We start from the raw sequence: 12,705 nt of genomic DNA, 5'->3' as shown, positions 1-12,705 counted from the left end.
GGGAAAGGTGAACCTAGGAGAGAAAAGCATGCCACCAGGGAAGCCACGAACAGGTAGATGGATATTGTGGGGAAAGAGGGTGCAAGATATCAACAGGCATGTGGAGGGAAAATCAGGGAGTGAGTTGAGTGTCCTCTGTTGCAGACCAGCTGATCCTTCAGGTTCCACATTCTATCTTTGAAGGAGACAGAGTGATTCTGAGATGCTGGGGAAATGAGGAAGAGGAAATAAATAAAATGGTTTACTACAAGGATGGGAAAGAACTTATTACTTTTAGCAGAAATTCAAGCTTGATCATATCAAAAGCAGACTCTCGTAACAATGGCATGTATAGCTGCAGTGCTTCTGGAGAAGATTATACATCTTCATGGAAAAGAAATTCAAATATTGTTAAGATCACAGTTCAAGGTAAAGGCTACATTCCAGGTGTAACTGGGTTGGATGGAAACAAAGCCTGTTAGGAGGTGAGGAAGACAGAGAGTGTCTTGACTCCTCAGGTGTCTTGGAAAACCATGAGTAGAAACTCTTATAAATCAGTAGGGCCAGGGTGATAGGTGGTAACTCCAGTGACTCAGGAGTTCTGGTGGCATAGTGTCTAAGGCATTTGACTGCTAACCAGAAGGCTTGTGGTTCAAACCCACCAGCCACTCCTTGGAAGGAAAATTGGGCAATCTACTTCTGTAAAGATACCACGGTGGAAACCCCAGGAGGGGTCACTATGAGTCAGAAACAACTCAGTGAGTTTGGGCTTTTTTTTTTGGAGTTCTGTAAGAGCTGCTTGCTGAGAACACAAGTGCTTCTCTCCAGGAGCTCTGAGCCTTACAGTCCTGGGAATTTTCTCTTCTCTCTAGAGCTGTTTCCAACTCCTGAGCTGACAGCCACACCCTCTAAGCCCATAGAGGGAGGCCCAATGGACCTGAAATGTGAGACCTGGCTCCCTCCACAGAAGTCATACATTCAGCTTCAATTCTGCTTCTTCAGAGACGGCCGGATCCTGGGAGCAGGCTGGAGCAGTTTCCCAGAATTCCAGATTCCCACTATGTGGATCCAACTCTCAGGGTCTTACAGATGTGAGGCACAGGCAGTGATACCCTACATCCAGAAATGGAGCCAGAGAATTCAAGTTCATGTACAAAGTGAGATTTGGTGAAAAGGGACCTTGGGGCTAGAGAAAGGAGGGCAGTATAGAGGAACCACTTGGATCTTAGTTCCTTTTTTTTCCCCCATAAGCTTCTCCTGTTAAGGTAAGAATGGTGAATAATGCTACACTGAGCTTGTTTCCTTTCTACTAGTGCAGTAGGACTGGAATGATTATCAAGTGACTTCAAGAATCTTAAGACTTCAGGATGTCTGTTGCATCCCTCTGAACTTGCCCTTACTATTGTAAAATATTCAGAAATTGCCTGGATGCCCACAGTTATGCTATAGAGGTAGTGGGGGACACAACTGTCATATAAGGCACAATCATTACAGGCAGGAAGTTGATAGTCAGCTAGATAAACACCTAGTATCAAATTAACACAATAGGTATTGAAAGAACAGAGAAACCCATGTAGATTGGAGCAATCAGGGACGATAGTACTAAAGCAGGAGGCCTTGAGCTAGGTCTGAAAAGAGAAGAGAAGGTAATTTATCATCTTATGTGCTGTCCCTTCAAAGGAGGGCTACTTTTTCCCAGTATCCTTCAGATCCCTTAACACAAACTTCTACTCACTGAGTCACCAAGCATGTGCCCAAATATCTTCTTCTGGAATGGCCCACCCCAACGTTCTTGGGAGAAGCAGGGCTCCTGAAGTGAACACAATGACAAGATTAGGAAGCTCATGCAACTGAGGGCTGGGAGATGGGGATCTAGCTTCCCAATAGAAATAGATTCAGAATCAACCCCCACCATCCTCAATTTTCATTCTGCAAAGTTCTCTGCTTTCAGATTTTGTTCTAAGTATCTCCAGCTCCATCATCCCTGATGTCACCCAGTCATATCCTTTGTCTTGATTTGTGTTCACACAGGAATCCCTGTATCTGGGGTCCTTATGGAGACCCAGCCCCCAGAGGAGCAGGTGGTTGAAGGGAAGAAGCTGGTCCTTATCTGCTCAGTGACTAAAGGCACAGGAGACATCACATTCTCTTGGTACAAGGACAGCAACAAGGGGGAAGTGAGGAGGACATCTCAGAGATCCCAGAAAGCAGAGATGGAAATCTCTGTTGTTGGGAAGCACCATGCTGGGGGATATTACTGTACAGCTAACAATGGCTATGGCTCCATCTCCAGCACGAGAGTAAACATCACTGTGAGAGGTGAGTCCCCTACTCCCTCAGCTCAGCCCAAGGTTCTCAGACTAGGCTCAAACATCCTATTGGTCCATGAGAATATTTTAATATGGTCACAGACATCAGTGCTAGTGCTAGTTAATTCCTTTCTGACAAAAACAGAGCTTGCAAAATAAGAAGCTTTTTTTTTTTTTTTTTTTTTTTTTTTAGGGGAGCTTTAAGGTGGTGATGGTAGAAAAAATAAGAAAATAGTAAGATGAAAAAGTGAAGCACTATTGTAGTCAGAGAAATATTTCCGGGAATTCATCATCACAGCTCTAGGCAACTGTTTCCACATTTATGCTGTCCAGTATGGTAACCTCTATTTAAATTAATTAAAAATTCACTTTTTCATTCACACTAGCACTGTTTCAAATGCCTAATGGTCACATGTAACTGTTGTTGTTGTTAGTTGCTATCAAGCTGACTCTGACTCACAGTGACACCATGTATAACAGAACAAAACATTGCCTGGTTCTGCACCATCTTCACAGTCACTGGTATTTGTTATTGTAGCCATTGTGTATTTTGCATACCTTCCATCCAAGGGAGCGCTTCTTCCAGCACTATGTTGGAAACTATTCTTTTTTGATCCATAGGGTTCTCACTGACTAATTTTCAGAAATAGATTGACAGGCCTTTCCTTCTAGTCTGTCTTAGTCTGGATGTTCCACTGAAACCTGTTCACCGTAGGTGGCCTTGTTAGTATTTGAAATATAGCTAATGACTACCGTACTGGACAGAACCAAAGACACAGATCATTTCCATCATCACAGAAAACTTTACTGGAGAACACTACTCTAAGATTTAGATCTGGAATGTAGAGGCTGAGATTTGAGCGGGATGGCAGATGTGTTATTATGCTGAGGGCATACAGGGGGAGGTCATGAAGAAGAGATCCTCTCTGACATCAGCTTTGTCTTTGTCAGTTCCAGTGTCTCATTCTGTCCTTACACTCAGGGCTCCCAGAGCCCAGCCTGTGGTGGGAGACGTGGTGGAGTTTCACTGTGAGGCCCAGGGAGGATCTCCCCCCGTTCTGTACTGGTTTTATCACGAGGATGCCATCCTGGGGAACAGATCAGCACCCTCTGGAGGAGGAACGTCTTTCAACCTCTCTCTGACTGCAGAGCATTCCGGGAACTACTTCTGCGAGGCCAACAATGGCCTGGGGGCCCAGCGCAGTCACACAGTGTCACTCAGCGTCACAGGTGTGTTCATGGTATCTGGGCCATAGGCAGACTAATTTCTCCTTCCAGAGGAAAGACTCTCAGGATGCCAGTCTACGAGAGAGGGCATTTGGTCATGGTTGGTTTAAGATTGGGGTTTTCTCAGTTATTTGTATTGAAAATGGAGATTGGATATTGTAGAAGCTAGCAGGCTGGCTCTCTGCTCCTCACACTAGGCTGAAAGGAGTGGATGGTACAAATTGGACAAATTATTGAACATCCACCTTAATTATTCCAAGCTGGAACAAATTTCACGAGGACCACTCTCCACATACACATAATTCCCCTGTCTGCATGCACTCTGTGGGATTCTAGCCTAAGCCTCTTCCCTCTGAGGCTCACACACAGGCCTCTCTCCTCAGAGCCTCCAGAGGACAAGAGCCACCTTCTGGCTGCAGGAGTGACTGGGGGACTGCTTGGTTTCTTGGTGGCAGCTGCTCTACTCTACGTATGGTTCCAGAGGAAGTCAGGTTTGTAATTGCTGCTCTTACACTTTGTTGCTGTGACATTGATTATTACCAAACATGTTGGTTTTCTGAGACAAACAACATACAGCCTCTCTGGAAGCTGTCGCCTCATTGGTGGAGCCGTCAGTTATTTTACTCCTCCAAGAATGCACTTTACCTATGTGGGGGCGAGTGAGATTGGAAGGCCTGATGATTTGTGTCTATAAAGCTTGCAGTCAAGGGTTCTACTGTGACACTTGAGGTTGCCATAAGTTGGAATTGACTTGACAGCACTGGATTTGGGTGCTGGTTGTATTTCTCTCCTTATGCATCTTTCATGGAGATTAAGTTTCTAAATGATAGCTATTTTCGTAAATAATTCTCTTGAAGAAAAACATTTAAATATGTAGCTCTGGGTTAAATGCTTTCAGTCTCACTTGGAAGGAAGGCTGGGCGATCTACTTCTGTAGCGATACCACCTCAGAAACCCAAGGAGGGGTCGCTATGAGTTGGGTCCAATTCAATATGATATAATACAAGTACACTGTATATTATACATAAAAATATAAAAAACCATGAGTCAGAATTGAATTGATGCCAACCGATTTGGTTTTTTTAATCATGTAATAACTATATAACATATAGCACATGTGATATATTAAATATATTATGCATAATATATAATCACATATACTAATATATAATAGAAAGACCTTCAGACTGATAGTAAAGAGTTGAGTTCCAGCAACAGTTCTGCCATTTGCTGGATGTGAGACATTAAAAACCTACTGATAAAATAATTTAAACTTGCTGGACTTCATTTATTTTCTTGAAAAAGAGTATATTAATGCATCCTCTTCTTGCCTCATAGGGAAACTATGAGGATATGAGATACAGAATTATTTTACATAAAATTTGCTACTATATTTACTTTTTAATTTATATCCCAAACTCATTACACCAAGGACTTGAGGACTTGAAAAGGCTTGGGGCAAAAACACTTAGAGAACAATGAAGTGCAAATGGAGAATCCCGCCCATGGAAAATATAAACAGATGATAGTTTTCTTGCCTCAGCTTGCTCTCGTATTCAGACATGCTAGCTCCTGTTGGTGGCAGGATAGTACAGGCAGTCCCAAATCTTCTTTGTCCTCAATGCTCAGGATCCAGATGGCTCCTCAGAAGTCTCAAGGAGGACTTTGGAAGATCCAGTCTGGGGCATGCACAGCATGTTCTCCACTCTCCCATAGAAGGAGGAGTCAGCGCCACTCAAACCTCATAAACTAAGCAGACACACACACACGTGTGCACACACACAAACACACACATAGCCAACCAGTTGTCCATGAGTGGATTCCAATTCATGACGACATTGTGTGTTGCAGAGCAGAACTGCTCCATAACCTTTCAAGGCTGTGACCTTTCAGAACTAGATTACTAGGTCTTTCTCCCATGTGCCTCTGGGTAGATTCAAACTAGCAACCTTTCTGTTAGCACTTAATCATTTCTTACCCAGGATTCCAAACTTAGCACATTTGTCATCTAATAGGTAATAGGTAAGAGGTGTTTCTCAAAAGAAAGAAGACTTGATCAGGCACATAAACCCAGCGAGCAGCTGGGATTAGCCAATCAGACATCACAACCTCTACTCCAAGAAGCTCATTTGCCACAAAATTTACATAGGCCAGGTCCTTTTTCCATAATAAAATAGCAACTATTCCTCTGCCAATTTAGTCTCCTATCATCATTATTGTCATCATCATCATCATTATAATCATCACCACAGAGCTGTTAATCTTGAGAGAGTTTTGATGTTTCTCTTTGGGGAGTTGGTCTAGTTTTCTTACTTTCTTAATAGCTCTTGTATTATCATGTGATATAGCACTTACCAGATTGATTACAGAATACTCAACATATTGATACCAAAGATACCACTTACATCATATGTGCCCTCCTCAATGCCCAGCAAACACACACCAAGACAAGTGCCCAAATTAGGTTTAGTCCTACATAACAAGTAGGGGAAAGGAAAAGGATCCCAGCTTTCACTAATTATCCCTCAGTCACAAAAGGAGACTATCAAAATATGCTATTAAAATATGCTATGCCAAAACAGATTGCAGAAGACCTCCATCTACAACAAAGGGTCTCTCCCAGGAAGGCACTAACCAGAGGGACAAAAGTAAGCCCAGTGTGCACAAAACATGTGAGGCAAGTTCCAGATCTGCAGAACCCTGAAGAAACGTGGACTTAGAGAGACTAACCTGGAGGACAGAGGAAGAAAGAAGACAGATTCCACTCAAACCCCAAAACCCAACCCACTGCTGTCAAGTTGATTCCTACTCATAAGGACCCTATAAGACAGAGTTAGAACTGCCCTATAGGGTTTCCAAGGTTGTAATCTTTATAGAAGCAGACTACCATCATTGGGGTGGAGCTAACCTACTAAAAATACTCATGATCATTCCCGCCAATTTCATTTAAATATCTACTTTTATACTTTCCAAGTAGAACCATACCCATGCAAAGTAAATCAGTGATGACCAAAGAATTAAAACCTTCAAGAATTCAAAATTATAGGTCCCTTAATTTCAATACAGCAAATATTTCCTGAGTTTATACTAAGGAATTGCACTGGGTTGTGTCTCTTTGGGATATAGGACTGAATCACAGACTTTTAAACTGGAAGAAACCATAGGCATCATGTCAGGGTCACCACAAGGCACAAAACTCCATATTGTATGATATTTACATTGTAGTCCACATAGATAACACCACATGGAGTTGTGCAACATGGCCCTAGATCATACAGCCATGCAATAAACTTGGCTGTATACCAAAACCATAGACAAAAAAATAAATTCTATCTACCCCAGACTGACTTAATCTGAGTTTCTGGAAACGAGACCCAAAAATCTGTATTTATTAAAGTTCCTTGAGTAATTAAAATTCATAGCTAGGTTTGGGAGCACTCATATATTAAGATTAACAATAATAACAATAACAACAACAATAATAATTGGTAAGTAGAAAATGCTTAACATGTGCCAAATACTGTTATCATCTTATATACATGAACTAATTTAATTCTCATTTGAAAGGTATTATTATTACTGTACCCCTGTTTCACAGATACAAAAGGAGAGTCACAGAGAGGTTGAGTAACTTACTTAAAGTTACCCACCTGGCCAAGGCAGTGTGGGCCCATGCTTTAATGTACCATCCTATACTTGTAAAAAAGTAAACCAGTATTTACACAAGTAAAGTGACCTACTTTAGTTCCATAATCAGTAAGCAAATCACTAAGTTTTCCAAGTGTAAAGCCCCTGCTGTTAGCCCTGGGGAAGACAGGTTTACCTGTTTGCACATTTTTTTATTCATTCCACAAAAATATATCAAGCTCTGCTTCTGGGCCAGGCACTGTGGCAGGAGAGAGAGACATCATGGGACAGACCAGGAACATCCCCCCAGGGGGCCCACATACAGGCAATCACGTGAAATGTGGATGCTTATCCTGGCTGGGAGCCTCTCAGCAATACCTGACATGAGTGGATTCCTTCTATGACAACTCCAGCCTAAAGAGAGACTACCCCCTAATTCTTCCCTATTTTGCAGCAGCAGGTGCTGGTACCAACCCGCCCCATGATGATTCATTTATTTGTTGGTTCATTTATTCTTTTAGTGTGCATGTACTACGTGTTAAGAATGCTGGTATTCTCCTTCTGACTTATTTAGTATTTGAAATAAAGAACTTGAGAAAACAGAACTTTAGCATTCAAAATAGAGAATTTGGCTTAAAAATAGACATGTTGAATGTGCTCTGTTCTGTACCCCCTCTTTTCTGGGACTGAGCATCTGTTATTCCTTCCTACTCCACCTTCTTTTCTAACTCCTATCTGTCCTTTAAATTTTAATTCAAATGTCACTGTCTCTGAGATGTCTTCACTGACTACCCTTCCAATTTCACTTTCAGAAATAACAACAAAATACCATGTTTCCTAACAATAATAGCTATTTCTTATCATAGTACCTACTAACAATAATAACTAATTCTTAACATAGCACCTACTATGTTCTGGGCACTGTTCTAAGTGCTTTATATCTACTAACTCACTGCAAAGAGTATTGTTTACTTGTGCGGAAATTAGACACAGAGAGGGTGAGTAACTTAGCCAAGGTACACAGCTAGTTTGTAACAAAGTCTAGTTTTGAACCTGGTAGTCTGCCTCCAGAATCTGTACAAAGATATACATTTAAGACAATATTTTATGACATATTTGTGGGTACAAAAAGGAAATACTACATTAAATATATACCAAAACTTTATATTGATGATGAAATATACTCACATACACACATTCAATCTTCTTCTTCAAGATCACATTCAACTTTTGCATCTAAGACTTCCTCTCAGTCAGAGCTGGAAGCTCCTTCTGAACCTCTGTGGCCAACAATATGGGGAGTGATGCCATAATCCCTGCTCATGACCTTGACCTCTTTAGCATCTTTAAATTTGACAATATAATTTCAAGGCAAATGAGAGAGTACAAAGATTTTCTTTTTGTTTAAATTCCCAGTTTCATTTTTTGCCTTGATTAAACTGTGTATTACTGAAAGTTAAGCATCATCTCTAGGACATTAGCCTAAGATGATAGAAAGATAATTTTGTAATCTCTACTTTTGAAAGAAATGATAACAAGAGATGCTACTGATAAAAATGTTCAATCAGGTGATTATTTTTCTCTGAATTTCACTCAGACGTCCCCAATTTAGATTCCTCTTAGTTATGTCAAGCCTAAGGCTTTGCCTTGATAAGCCTCAGTCAAACTGCCCATGCATGGCTGTATCAGGCATCAGGCTACCAATCTCACAAGCCCCTGTCCCCTTCTGGATACTGGATTCCCTGAAACTTTGCCTACCCCTTAATCTTTCACCAGCCTTTGTTTTCCTCTTTGTGATTCACTGACTGAAACTGACTTGAAACTGGAACATATTTCTGCATCTTTCAGGAAGTATCCCAAGCTCCCAAAAGCAAACCTACTCCAACTTACCTGCCCCAACAAAGGAACTGGAGCCAGTTTACACCAATGGTGAGCACCGCTGTTAGGTATGGGCTCAAGCATTGGGCTTGGGAAGGAGGAGGGAATGTATAGAGAAAAGGCCCAAAGATAAAGCTTGTAGGGGTATCCACATTCCAGGTACTGCAGAGGCTCATTTGGGAGGTATTAAGGCAGGCATGTCCAGAATGGTGCAAATATTTACCCACTACCATCAAGTCAATTCCGACTCATAGAAACCTCTGTTGGGTTCCCAAGGCTGCACATCTTTACAGAAGTAGATTGACTCATCATCCTCCTGTGGAACAGCTGGTAGATTTGAACTGTCAACCTTCTGGTTAGCAGCCAAATGCCTTACCCACTGCACCACCAGAGCTCATTGCAAGTGGTTAAGCACTTGACTATTAGCTGGAAATTTGGCAGTACGACCCCACCCAGCAGTGAGTTAGGAGACATGCCTGGCAATCTTCTTCTGAAAGGTCACAACATTGAAAGTCATATGGAGCAGTTCTACTCTGACAGTCATAGGGTCGTTATGTGTAGGAATGGACTCAACAACTAACAACAACAAGGTAGGTATAGAGGCAGAAGTCCCTGTGTGAGCCCTTGGCTGCCTTCTCCTATCTAACCTTGCCCTCTCTTTCAGTGAATCCAGTGTGTATGGATGTGGTTTACTCCCAGGTCTGGAGCACCCATCAGAGACAGAAGGGTGAAGGTGAGCTTTAGGATGGTACTTCTGGTTCTGATGGCATCTATGCTGGAGCTGAGGGGGGAGATCTATTGCTGAGAGAGCCCCTCAGAGCTGTGTCTGCTGCCACCTAAGCCTTAACAGTGAGCATTGCTCTGCACATCTGGAAAGAATGTGATCTCTGCTACTGAAGTCTCTCTCAAAGCCTCAGAGCCTGCTCCTGTTGGTGTCTATGCCCTGTCCTGGGAGAGAAGCTTAGCCTTGGCTGAGCTCTGACAGATTGGACTGTAATAGACCCTTATTGTTCATTGGTCTTCATTTTGTATTTCTTCCCCAGCAGAGCACCCACAAACACCTCCAAATAGCAAGGTGAGTCTGAGTTCTCAGCCTTTTTCTCCCCAGAACTCCCTCTTTCTAAGTGAAGTAGGTAGATGGGTGCACTGGGTGCAGTAAGCCCTTGAGGAAATGTTCACTTCCTTTCTCTCCATGAGTTTTTTCCTTCTCAGGATTCCTCCATTATCTATACAGAGGTGAAGAAGGGGCAACCCCCAGGAGCCTCAGCCGAGCAGAGATGAAAGGGACTGAAAGGGAGCTACAGTAGGTAAGAAAATGGATCAAGCCACTTGTGTACTTTCCCCCCAAGAGAACCTATTCCAAGGAAATGAAGAATTATCTGCCAGGGACTCCACAGGGAAGGCCAGTGTCTAAGAAACTGAGCCACGAGGTTGCTACAGAAAGTTAGGAGAGTATCCAGTTTGTATGACTTGCTTATGACCGAGACCTTGTATTTTCTTCAGGGTCCAGGGATTATCCCTTGGAGTCGTCTTTACAGTTTTCTTCATTGGTGTGCTTCGTGCATCCCTCCCAAAGTTGGCCCCTCCCTATTCCATTCTGAGGAATGCCAGCACAGTCTGGGACTTCAGCCAGCAGCACCAAGGCTGCAGATGGGACCAAGGGCAAGGGAGCCCATGTTAGTGGTAATATGCTGTGCACATATGAGTCTTGGACTGGGCCACAGTCAGCATGTCCTCAAAGACCCTTCAGGGGAGACTTAGCTATGATGTTTGGGTTATATTGCAAGAAAGGACCCTTACCTTGGCAAGCAATATGATGAGATGTAGACCCAGCCACACACACACCACAAAATCAGGGTCCCTGTCAGTGATTGTTAATTCTGGAACTAGAACAAGACTCAAGTCCCCTTAACACCATCTATGAACAGCATATCCTGTTATTGATTGTCTTTCCTTCTCTGCTTTGGTAAAAAGAGAAGCAAGACCTGAACTTCCGATCCACTTTAATAATTGAGCAGAGACATTGGGTATGCATGTCCAGGTTCTAATTCTACTCCTGGTTTTGTTCACCTTGTTCCCTTCACATTTAATCTCTCTACATACATTTTAATCTCATCTGTCATGTATTTCATTGTGATCTGCCTCATAAGGCCAGTGTAAATAAATTAAACATACTAAATTAGTATAAGTAATTTCTAATTGGAGTGAGGAAACTAGTGAAAATAAAATGTTGAGATCAGTCTTTGCATTAATGATATGTTTTTATATTCATATATTTATGCCACATTGATGTAGTTATACTGTATTAATAGAGTTTAATTATATGAAAAATTACCTTGATGCCATTAAGTTTCTAGCAAAAGAGCTTCCTTCATCAGTCAGTACCCTCTACTTCCCCTCTCAAACAAACAATTCTTGACAAAGTTATGACATTCACTAAAAAAACCCAAAAACTTGACTTTCTAAGGCAAGTTGAACCCTCTTCTAGAATATTTTACATAGCTATCTGATCTAATTTCATAACCACTCAGCACCCACTCCTAAAAATTTCAAATATTGTGAAATAAGGCTTTTATGCAATTAAATATGAAGTAATTGAGACCAATATAAATCTACATTTGCAGCATAATTTACTACAACTGTTCCCAAAAACAGAGATTGGCCTCCTTCTTCCTTTTCTATTAGATTTTTCAGAGTCTCTGGTCTCCCAAATACCACAGACTGTCCCTCCTACCCTCTTCATCCTCACCCCCTCAAACACCACCATCAATCCCTTTGATCTGGATTGCAGGAGAAGTTTTAGATTATTGTAAAGTTGCCAGAAACTTATTTAGGCAAAATAGACAAACAGTGCAGTTCTGAAAACAAAAGGGAAAAAAAATCTTGAAAAGGGGAATGATGAGTGAAAATAGTCCCTGGTTGCTGCAGAAATAATAAAAAATGCCATCAACAAAGGCAAGGTGGGAAAAAAAAGACAAAGAAGAACCAGCAGGAGGAGGAAGGGGAGAAGGCGGAAGGGAAGGAGGTGGAAGGAAAGGAGGAGACTGTGAAGGTGAGAAGTGAGAGGAAGGAGCAGGAGTGGGGAGAAGAAAGAGAAGGGAAAACCTAACAAAGAGCTTTGGGTGAAGTGGAGTCACAAAAGGCAATCTAGTGTCACTGACAGACATACACACATACATACACACACAAAGGACATGTTTAGAATAAGAGCATCTACATTCAAATGGGCAGTTTGACTCCATGGTTTGGGCCTAACAATCCTGACATGTATCTATCAGTGGACAGACCATTAAGATCTAAAAGCCAAATATGGGTCTCAGAATATCTGGTTGGAAAGATAACTGCAGAGACTAAGGAATCACAACATTAGATCCACTAGATAATTTGGGAATCATTTCTTCTTTCTGTTTTTGGAAAAGAAGTGATATGGCAAAACAAAAAAGATGGATGGAATGAGAATCCTGATGGTCATTTGTCAGTTGCCTGACTTTGGGAGCTTACTATCTTCTCTGAACCTCAGTTATCTTATCTGTAAAATGGGAGGAATTGTTCCTGTCTCATTGAGTGTAAGAAGATTGAATGATATAAGAAATGCCTGTTGTTATGGGTATATGGATGAATAGATAGGTGGACAGGTTAAATGATTAGGTATGTCTATGAAATGGGCAGGCCGGAAGAGCAGGAG

General features: G+C 41.8%; 1 pseudogene; it reads left to right on the top strand.

Moving 5' to 3' along the window:
* Positions 1 to 236: 236 nt before the first annotated feature.
* Positions 237 to 12,705, top strand: part of LOC122150651 — a 54,337-nt pseudogene continuing 41,868 nt past the window's right edge.

The sequence above is a fragment of the Orycteropus afer genome, unplaced genomic scaffold, assembly GCF_000298275.1.
Source record: "Orycteropus afer afer isolate SDZICR_OR568_19922 unplaced genomic scaffold, OryAfe1.0 scaffold00193, whole genome shotgun sequence".
NCBI lineage: Eukaryota > Metazoa > Chordata > Mammalia > Tubulidentata > Orycteropodidae > Orycteropus > Orycteropus afer.
The sequence above is the reverse complement of the archived record's forward strand: the minus strand, read 5'-3'. Positions and strand labels throughout refer to the sequence as shown.